Source organism: Amphiprion ocellaris, chromosome 4 (assembly GCF_022539595.1).
Source record: "Amphiprion ocellaris isolate individual 3 ecotype Okinawa chromosome 4, ASM2253959v1, whole genome shotgun sequence".
NCBI classification, from domain to species: Eukaryota; Metazoa; Chordata; class Actinopteri; family Pomacentridae; genus Amphiprion; species Amphiprion ocellaris.
Genome location: NC_072769.1, coordinates 10,557,943 through 10,569,375, shown reverse-complemented (window position 1 = coordinate 10,569,375; position 11,433 = coordinate 10,557,943). Strand labels below are relative to the sequence as shown.

At 36.9% G+C, this 11,433-nt stretch overlaps 1 long non-coding RNA gene across 1 annotated transcript; it reads right to left on the bottom strand.

The window, feature by feature from the left end:
* Positions 1-4,120: 4,120 nt before the first annotated feature.
* On the bottom strand, positions 4,121-10,486 carry LOC129348814 (uncharacterized). Its single transcript, XR_008601512.1, has 4 exons — positions 10,344-10,486; positions 9,347-9,447; positions 5,456-7,502; positions 4,121-5,354 (listed from the first exon to the last, which is right to left on the bottom strand). It is a non-coding gene; the product is annotated as an uncharacterized LOC129348814 (long non-coding RNA).
* Positions 10,487-11,433: the final 947 nt, after the last annotated feature.

The window sequence follows — 11,433 nt, the reverse complement described above, 5'->3', positions numbered from 1 at the left end:
AGACTAATCGACAACTAAAATAACTTTCTCCACTAAAGCTAATGAACATGAGGTCAAATAGAAGGAACAGTTTTAAATACCGCAGTCCCACGATAACGAGAACAAAGTTTGTCAACAAAAACTAAATCTGCTGGTGGATTCCTTTAAAATCCTAATAAAGGATAATAAAGTGTGATACTAAAGGTTTGTGCTGCTAAAAATGTCAAAGATATGAAGGTGAACATGTGGATGGAGGTTGATAAAAGTTGACCTCCCTTCATTTCTCTGGAGCCGACTCCATGGATTTTCTGGATGGTGGTTAAAGACCTGCTCTTCTAGTGGTCTTCCTTCCAGTGGCTGTAAAAAGTCAGTCCATCCTGGCCGACTTCAACACCTCTTCATGACAAGTTGTGCCTCGGACCTGGTGGAAACTCCAGAAACTGGGGAAAACCCATGGCGACTAGAAGAACTCGTGGCGACTCGAAGAACTCGTGGGGCGGGGGAAGGTGTGGTGGGTGGTGGGGGGAGGCGGGGGCGTAGAGGGGGGAGGCCACCACCCACCTCTCCACCCATTCTCCGCCCTGACTCCACCCAGACTCCGCCTTGGCTCCACCCATGTGGTCACTTGAGGAACTACGATGCCAAAGGGACGACGAAATTATGTCTTTGTATCTGATCTGTAGCTCAGTGAGTTAAGGATTTGCCTATGGAGCTGCAGGTCGCTGGTTCAAGACCAGACACTTCTTAAATTTTATCAAAATCCTGGCAAAGACAAAGAAAGAAAAGTGCCGGTGGTGGGTCTTGAACCGGCTACCTTCTGCTTGGTAGTCCTTCTTCTAACCCCCTGAGCTACTTGCTCAGATACTAATTCTTCTTTTTTTTGCGCATTTATCATCTATTTTTTGTCGTTTTCGAGTTTTTTTTTAAACGAGTCTCGACTCGACCGTTTTTCTCAGGAGGTTGGACTTGCTGGAGGGTTGAACCTTCAGTTCCAAGACTTTCCAAAGCCTCCACACCTCCCGAGTCCTCAGGACCTGAGCTTTCACACAGTCTGAGGGCTGAAATTTTCTAAGTCCCACAGTAGTTCTCTGTTGGATTGAACTTTCACACAGTCCAAGGACTGATATCTTCGAAGTTCCTCAGTAGTTCTCTGTTAGTTTGAACCTTCAGACAGTCTGAGGACTGAAATCCGAAAAGTTCTTGAGTAGTTCTCTGTTAGTTTGAACCTTCAGACAGTCTGAGGACTGAAATCTTAAAAGTTTCTCAGTACTTCTCTGTTAGTTTGAACCTTTCCACAGTCTGAGGGCTGAAATTTTAAAAGTTCCTCAGTAGTTCTCTGTTAGTCTGAACCTTTCGACAGTCTGAGGACTGAAAACCTAAAGGTTCTTGAGTACTTCTCTGTTAGTTTGAACCTTCAGACAGTCTGAGGACTGAAATTGTAAAAGTTTCCCAGTACTTCTCTGTTAGTTTGAACTTTCTGGTTAACAGAAGCCTTAAAACTTGTGACCATGAGTCTTGATTTCACATTTAGACCATCCATCTGAGTTCTTCTCAGACCTTCACCTGTGGGTTTTTTAGAAATCCTCAACAAACTTTGATTCTCTTCACTGAACAGTAAAGTTTGTGGGGATCAGAAGGTAACATTAGTTTGATCAATGCCTTCAACTACTAGTAGACTTTATCTGGAAAGCAGTTTTCTGAAATGAGTTCTTAGTAAATCTGTCCACAATCAAACCAAGAACATAGAAAGAGGAAATGTTTGAAGAAACAACTTGATGTTTTCAGACTAGAAAATGCTTTCAGACCTTTATCTGTTTTTGCTCTTTTTGATCGTTTTATTGTCTCTTCTGTGTAATTTGATCTTCTAAAGTCTAACTGGTGTCTTTTCAAATGTTTTGTCTTTAGTTTGATTCTTCTTAAATGTTTAGTTTTGCTCTTTTCTCACCTTTTATTCTTTTCTAATGTCTGATTTGATTTCAAAATGTTTTGTCTTTTTAATGTTTAATTGTTTTTTCAAATGTTTTTTCGGCTTGTTTGAATTTTTTTTTTCTTTCCCAATATTTAATTTTTCGATTAAATCTTTAAGGTTTTTCTTTTTAAATGTTTTACCACCTTTTAATGTTTAATTTTCTTTTTAAATGCTTCATTGTATTTTCTGCTTAATTCCTATTTGAAGTTTTATTGTCTTTAAGATGTAATTTTCTAATTAAACATTTAATTTTTTAATTAAATGTTTTGTCTTTTTAAAGGTTTAATAATCTAATTAAATGTTTTGTATTTCTTTAAATGTTTAATATTCTTCTTGTTTAATTGTATTTTTTAAATGTGTAATTTGTAATATTTGTATTTTAAAAATTTTGTTAAATTTCATAATGACATGTATTGTATCTTGTTTAATTATCTAATTTAACATTTTGTCTGTTTAATATAGTTAAACATTAAATACAATTAAATGATATTAAACAGACAAAATATCGAATTAGATAATTAAACAAGATACAATACGTCACTGAAATTTAACAAAATTTTTAAAATACAAATATTACAAATTACAGATAAAATATTTTCAATAATTACACATTTAAAAAATAATTTTTAATAACAGAACTTTTCAAAAGTTGTATTGTATTAATTTTTTTTCCTTTGATTTAATTGCTTTTTGTTATGTAGTTTATTTCTTTAATCTTCTTTTTCTGTCAAGATTTTAACCCCAACCTTAAAAATGAAATAAACCCTTAAATCACAATGAAAATACTTATGTTGTCGCAATCATGAGTTAGTCAATTATTCAGTTTATCAATTCAACTTTATTTGTTTAGCACCTTTTACACAGATGACAAAACTAAACAAGCAAAGAGAAAAAACTATGATTAAAACTCAATAACATATTTTTTTTAAAAAAACATTTAACATGGTAATAAAATATGTTGTGTCCAGGGGATGGAGGGAGTTTATTGAAGTCTTCTTGGGCTCACATGGTAAATCATTTAAAATATAAACTTAATATTCAGTCTAAGGAAACTGCAGAGCGACAGAAGAACCAACAATATCTCCTGTTTTCTCATTTAATGAGTCGACTCTTCTTGTGTTTTCAGACCAAAGAACTACAGACTCTTCACAACCTGCTCAAACTCTTGGTACAGGACCTCACCACACGGGTCAAGAAGGTTTCCTTCTCCTCATTTCTGCTCTGAAGCTCACCTTCTCCTGCTCAAACTGCTGACAAATGTTTCTGCTGTTCTAAAGTCTGCTCTCCAGAACTTCCTAAAAACTCTCAAAGTCTCTTCTGCTGCAGGTTGCTTTGTAGAACTGTTACAGAAAACCTCACTAAACCACATGGAGGGGCCTCAAGATAGTCGTCCAAATGAAACCGTACAAAAACCAAACTAGCACAACCCAAACGCTAAAGTCTCCTGCAGCCTACCAGAGAACCTCTGAGAACAGAGAATCAGGACAGGAACTCTTACCTTCTGGACAACCAACGTTGCTTCACAAACCAGAATACAAAATGTGTCTGACCAAAAACCTCTAAAGACTCACTACAGCCAAGATAAAGACACAACTCAGCTGTACCAAATCCACTAATCACTGCACACATTAGGACCATGTGCTAACTGTGGCTAAAGAACCACATTTACCAAGACAACTATCCAGTACAAAGCCCTAAAACACACCAAGAAACACATTAAAGATGATTTTACTACTGGAAGCTGCAAGCCAACGCCTAAAGAACAAACTAAAGCAAGAGTCAAGGTTCACTGGTGAAGACAAGCAGAGGAAATGTTTGTCTGCAGCTAAATAAAGCAGGAAGACACTGAGCTGCTCAGGTGTTCCTGATAACACCAAGCAGCCACCTGGACAGCCAATAGGAACACAGCTTACTGGAAGTCCAGAGGGCTGGCTTAGTGAAGGAAATTTAGTTTAAAGTTGAAGCAGAAAGTTAACAAAGAAAGTTGAAAACCACCTTCTGATACCTGAAATCTCTGAGTTTTCACACAAAGAACACCTGAACATGTCAAACTGGTTCCATAGTAGAACCATCATTGTAAAAACGTCATAGTATGGTGTGTTGCTCTAAAAACATTACGACCCGGCTGTCTAGGGTCGCCGAGGAGCAACACAAAAACAGGACAAACGCTGGTTTCCAGGGGGTTAGGCAGGTATTTATTTGAAAGAGTAAGTTTACAACAACACAACATGTGAGCAGAAAAATCACAAAGTCTGTCTTTAGTTCAGCTGAAAATATTAGTTTTTGTCTTTTTTATTGACCAAACTTTTCAGGAAGTAGATGAAGAATAATTAAAGCGCTCATGTAGAAGTCCAACTTATTTTGGATCCTTGTGGAGAATTTAATCTTAGAGTTTGTACAGCTGTTGAGTTTTTAGAGTCACATGGATTGTTCTGACATTCAATAACCAAGTCCTGAAATAAAATTACAGTTGTGGATTTCTGTCATTTAGTCTGGACTAAACAAATAACAGCAGCATAAATCTCAAACGTGATTATGAGGAGTCTGGATTGAGGTTTCTCACTTGATAATGATCAAAACATGAAATTTAGGTTGGTTTAAAGGAATATTCCACCTTAAATATTTGAATGTCCTTAAATCCTTAAATGTAGACCTAAAGGATGGTTTGGAGTAATATTCTACTCTAAAATCTTACAATGTAGACCTAAAAGGTTGATCTGATGGTATATTCTACTCAACATCCTGCAACATTTACCTAAAAGGTTGGTTTAATGGTATATTCCCAGAAGAACCCTTGAACATTGGGCTTAATGGTATATTCCACTCAAAATACTTGTGCATATTCCAAGAAGTCAGTGTAAAGGAAATGTAAACCTAAAAGGATTGTTTAAAGGAATATTTAAACTGTTATTTTCATTATTTAATAAACTGTTATCAGTCAGAACCCTGGCAAACTTATTTTCATCAGTTTTTTAGTGGAAGTCACAAATAAAGGAGCTCTTGGTTTTTCCCGGCGTTACTGAGTCCAAAGCTGCTGTTTCAACACAGAACGTTCACATGCATCCACAAACCTCTCAGCACTCAAACACCCACAGACAGGAGGCCGGCTGGACCGAGGCTCGGCGGCATCCTCAGACCCACGAGTCGGGGAGTCGCTGAACTTGTTGGTCCGGTTTGAAGGTCTCCATGTGGTCCAGTAGAAGTCCACGTAGTCGGTGTTGGCTTTGAACCACAGCGACTGGCCTCCATCAGGTGGACCAGCTCATCCTCATAGGGCTCCTCCTGTAGCCTTGAGGGGACCACAGGAACATTCAGTAACTGTTGGAGTTCTTCCTGTCAGGCTCGTGGTAGAACGGCTCTGAAGAATCTTGTACTTGTCTTATCTAGAACAATCTAACAGCCTAAACTGTTAACAGCGGTGTAAAGAAGCAAACACACAGGCATAGATTAGGACTCAAACTAGATTTATTTTAGAAAACAAATCAACTTAGAGGCATTTGTTCATACATGTGGCTGAATAGGAGGCCGTCCAATCAGATTCAAGGTCTTCACTCTGTAGGTTGTTTTTTTGGTGAGACTCTTGGACCTCCATCAGCTGACATGGATGTTTGATGGTCTTCTTCTCTAGTGCCAGATGATTCATCCATGAATTCAGCAGCTACAGACTGAAATGAAGCTCATGCTGCCGTTATTGAATTCCTGTTCCAGATCAAATGTTCAGAGCTCAGCTTGAATGCAGCCGTCTGCTGTCTGATAGTTTTTCTCATTGTAGTCTTCAATAAAGTCTTTTTCCTCATGTCAGGATGTGGTGAGACTCTTTCTCAGTCGCTGCAGACGTCCCTCATTGTGCATCTCCAGAGAAGAAACAGAAAAACTGATCACTGCTTCAGCATCACAAACGCTCTCCAGCATTGAGAGTGTTTTAGGAATTCATTCATTGTGTTGTGAACTTTGAAGGAGCAGAAACTTTACAGCTGCCAAAGATATGAGCTCCAATTCTGGATGTTTTAGGAAATGAAGTTCATCAAATAAACACTTGATTATTGCTGATAACTCATTAAATTACTGAAGAAATCCAACATAAAAACCTGTAAACTCTCAGGCAGCTTTTGTTAAAGTTTGTCTATAATTCTATCATCATGTTCTGGAACCAGGACTCTGCAGAAGTTCCTTCCATCAGATACTTGTGTGTTTCTATTTAAGGCCTCAGGTTTGAACGTACAGCAGAGGATTAGAAAGGAGTGATTTTAATATTTAAATCAGTCCAGTAAATGTTTGGCGTGAAAATTATTAAAATTTTGATTTAGACAGATTTGTGTCAAATAATATTGTAGAGTCTCACTTAAATATATCCAAATGAGTTCAGTGTATTTACATTTTATAGAATATTTGATTTCTTAATCTCAATACTGTAGGGTCTGACCCTAAATATTATAATAATGATGTCAATTTAAGTAATATTTTAGTGCAGAGTCATAAACTTTAATCAGCTAAACTTGCATAATAAATATCACTGTACAATCTTAACCTGAACATTCATATTACTGAGGTAAATTTACATAAATCATGATATTCTAGAGTCTTAACTGGAATATTTCTAACAATCTTTGTATTGTGCTGATAAACAACAATAACCCGACTTTCAGATAATATTTGTTGTCTGTGATTGTGAGACTAAATTCCTCCACATTCTGGAACTGGACTGCATTTCCCAAAATGGAAACATGGACAGAATTTAACACTCATGTATCCATGGCAACGCTAACATTTCTGTTTCTTACCAAAGTTCACAACACAAGTAAAGATTTTAATGTAAAACTTCAGGGATGACTGCTAACCATAAGTATTCTGATCAATACTTCATGATCAATATCAGGACAGATGTTACAACTCCAGCTGTTGCATTAGACTGCAGTTATTCACAGAGAAATTAAAACACCACATTCCTCATAAAAACTAGATGGGACTTTTATTAAATAAAGTGTTGGTGAATAAACAGTGTAAAAAGTGCAAAGCAGCTCCATTAAATCAGGAGATGTGAGACTTCCACAGCATGGATCACCATCTGCTGTGTTGATTCATAGCTGAATGTCAGAATGAACTGAGCTAGAAAAGCTGCTTTGCGCTGCAACATTACGGTCTGACAATCCAACACCATCACAGTTTTCATCTGGTTGTTTTGCTCCAACATGCTGTGAAGTTCAGTTCTTACCTGAATCAATACAGAGATTCTATTTCCAACCAAGACTGGAATAAAAATTAGAATGTTATGAGGTTATTAATGCAACTAAATCCTTTCAGATGGAAGGATTTACTTCTAAGTTCTAATTCAAGTTTCAGTTGGAGCACATTGCATTCACAAAGAAAAACAGCGATACCTTCATAGCAACATTTAATAAACCTAAAGCTTCCCTGTTGGCACATTGGTGGAGTTTGTTACTGAGCATCTGAACCTTAAATCCAGTGAGACGACCATCTTCAGTCGAGGCCAGTCAGAGAACTTCAAGACCTTCCATCAGCTGGACCAGATGTGGCATCATCTCCATCTGAACATCTGGATGACAGGAGAAAAGACAGAAATCAAACACAGATCACAGAAATACAATGTATTCACTTTCATCATTTTATAAAAGTAGCATGAACTTTATTAAAACTTGACAACATCAGTAATGAAAGTAAATGTTTTTATCTTGTGTTGAAGCTAAATTTAAAGTCAATTTTAATGACAGTTTATCCTGAGAGGAGTGAGAATGGAGCTTTTCTTTCCTTTTTAGAAGATTCCCTCAAAATATTCTGTTTATTATTAGCTTTAGAAGCATTTTTCTATATTTATTTTTAGATACCTCAGACTGATACACTTTGCTGGTTTGCAGATAATTTCATGTACAATGACAATAAAGATCTTCTATTCTAACATATTTTGCTAAAACAAGAACTGCAAACCTTCTCAACCATCTCTCAGTCTGCAAAATTCCAACTTCGACCAAGAATTATCTGATGCAGTTATTATTATAATCTTTACTGAACCAGCCCTGGAATTAATAAAAATCTATATATGGAAATGATTTTCTCTGATGGGACCACTATGGAAGCCATAGTCATTATTAACTATCCTTTGAAGGGAAAGATTAGGTCTTCTTCAAGTGGATAAAAAAAATGCTCTCCCTTAAAAATCAAAAAAATACTGCATACAATAAAGTAAATCTCTTCTGCACTGTACACATACTACACTTTTGTATAACTCTGGATGTCAGAGTAAAGGCAGACAGATCCACCGATCAGCCACAACATTCTGACCACTGACAGCTGAAGAGAACAACATCCATCATCTTGTTCTAATGCAACGTTCTGCTGGGAAACCTTGACGTTCATGTGGATGTTTGACATGTACCACCACCTAAACACTGCAGGACAAACAACCCCCTAGTCTCCATGGCAACAGCAGTCCTTGATGCCAGCTGCCACCCTCAGCAGGACAAATTAAACTGTTCAGGAGTGGTCCGAGGAACACGACAGAGCTAAGCTGTTCACCTGGGTTCCACACTCCCCACATCCAGATCTGATGGAGCATCTGTGGGATGGTCCAGGATCAGCCTGGTCTAGGTAGGACCCACCCTGCAACCCACAGGATCCACAGAATCCACAGGACATCCCCAGAGGTTCTGATGAACCACTGGGTCAGAGGAGTTTTAGCAGCATAAAGGGACCAACACAGTATTAGTCAGGTGGTCAGAATATTATACTGTTATATTGTCATGCTGATTATATGATCAGTAAATGTTACCATCAATTATACTGTCCACACTGATCAAGAAAAACAAACTATCAGTTCATTCAGAAACTGTGGGGTTAAACCTAAAAACACAGACCTCAACAGCAGTTTGTTTCAAAGCAGAACACCAGCTGGTTTTCACTAAAGAAGCTTTCAGAGCAACAATTAAATGACAGTTTTGTTCTCATTAAGTTCAGAGTCAGCCAAAATAATGTACACACATCAGGAAAAGAAACACTTTTATAAATGTTTCATTTGTATAAGTACTTCTATACATATAGATACCTCTTCCTAAGTTTGATCAAATCAAGATAACTCTGTGTCCTGTTGTACGATGTTTTCCCAACAGATGGCATTACCCTCATGAATGGAGCATCAACAAGTGACGTCTACAACACAACAGAAATGTCTGGAAGCCAGTGGCCACCACTTTGAGCACCTCTTGTAATTGTAGAGGCCAAAGATAACTTTTATTAATCTCGTGATGTCTGAATAAATTTGGTATTGAAACATTTATGCAAGTTTTTCTTTTCCTGATGTGTGTAAACATTATTTTGGCTGACTCTGTATATTGGGTTTCTGACAGGTCACCAGGCAACATCTTTTTATAATAATGACAAACATACCTGCATTCTACAGGAGTGATTTTCCTCATGTGCAGGTAAAGATGTGTGAGGAGCTTAGAGATGACAGGAGCAGGAGTCATCCTCACTAATTCAGCTTCCACCTAGAAACAGAAAGACCACAAACAAACACACTGATATACTCTCAAACGTTCAAGCTCACAGCCTCAAAATATCTGTTTAGGAAGTGTTGTGTTTCTAAATTCTGCTGAAAGCATTGACAGACATTCTCTTACAAGGTTGTGTAAAAAGTAGCCTGTCCTCTGAGCTACTGAGAAATCTTCCTGAACAAAGTTTCTACGTGTAAATCAGCTCAACAAAAACTAAAGCCTCAGTCAGAGATGACAGGTATCGCAAATTATAAAGAACTCTCTTTATTAATTCAGACTTTCTGCTTCAATCTCACATAAAAGGGGGAGTTTAACTCGTCAGGTGACTGAAAATGAACGGCTTGTGCAGTTCTAGATCCAAAAGTAGGATGTTTCAACTCATGTTTTACTACAAATACATGCAATAATGAATAAATACAATGGCTGGTTGTTACTTCATTCACTATTAATGTCACTTTATATACTGGATTGAACTTGAGCAGTGGAAGAGAGAAGGAATTTAATGAAATTATGGAGATTCAGAGAGGTAATGTTGCGCAATGTTAAGCGTGGTTTAATTCAAACCAGCTGAATGTTAAACTTCAGTGCAGCTGAACGGGTTTCAGTTAACCCTAAGTAAAGTAACTTTTTTAAAAGCTAAAATACACAGCAGAGAAATACAGGTTGAGAAGGTCATCCTAATAATGAGGACAGCTGCAGCAGCAACTAACACAGGTGTTCAGCGGTAAGTTAGCCACCTGTGTTGATTAGCCCGCTAGCTAACTTAGCCGCTTAGCTAGCTAACGCGTCCGGACCAACTGCTCAAACACGACAAAACACAACTCTTCACAAGTCGCTGACTTAACGTACAACAAAACAACGCTACTGGTTAGAAGTATGTATCTTCTTACCGTGTTTTACTCCAAAAACAAGATCAACAGCAGCCAGAGATGCTACCAGACGTGCCGACCATAGATACACATAGACTAGATACGCCAGGGCGCTGTCTTCTATATTATCTATGGTCTGACCAATCACTGCTCTCTGGCTCCGCCCTCCGAGAAACTTGTTGTCGTTTGGCTCCACACTTGCTGATGACCACTTCCGGTCCCACAAAATAAAATAAAAAAATGGACCTTTTTTCGTTTCTGTCTCTTCCTGATTTTATTTTTTTGTTATTCTAAGTATAAAATGAAAATCAAAGCATTTTTAAAATTTCGTATATCCCTTTTTGATCATGAAAAGGAAAAACGCCTTGTATTTCAATTTTTTGTATTTTAAACGAAAATCAAATAACCACTAGTTTTTTGTTTTTCAATATCCATTTCAGAACGGAAAATCCAATTGCCAGATAAATACACGAACCAGTAAATCATGTCTATATATGTGTGTGGGGATCACATTAAACATAACCAAAAGAAAGTGATCTCCAGGAGATTCAATATTTGAAACAATACTACCATGAAATTTGTGTTTTCCTTCACATAAATATATTTCCACTACGAACTGATGCAGAAAAGACATACATTTTTTCTTGAAAATGCCAGAAATTAAGTGTTTGATAATCCTGTAAATCTGTACTCATGCTTAACAATATAAAACAGAAAAACTCTGAATATATGGAACAGTCTCAGAAAACATTTAGCATTTGTGTAGAAATTATTATATCATTTTTCTCTTTTGGTTTAAAGTACTATTGATGTACAATTTTGACATATTAACAATTTACTCCAGCAGTTGTAATTTATACTATCTTATATTTACGTTATACATTAAAAAAGGAGTTAAATATTGTGCAATTTTACTCCACAGCATTTATTTTGCTATTCTTAATCTGCAACCAAGACCATAAAATATTATAAAATATTATATAAAACTCAGTTTGGATTCTTCTGTGGGTTAGACCACTCTGCTTCTAAACCCCTCAAATATATTTGTGAAATTTTAGATGAATATAAAGTACTTTCCAAGATATTTTTTTTTAAAAAATGCCCGTCGACC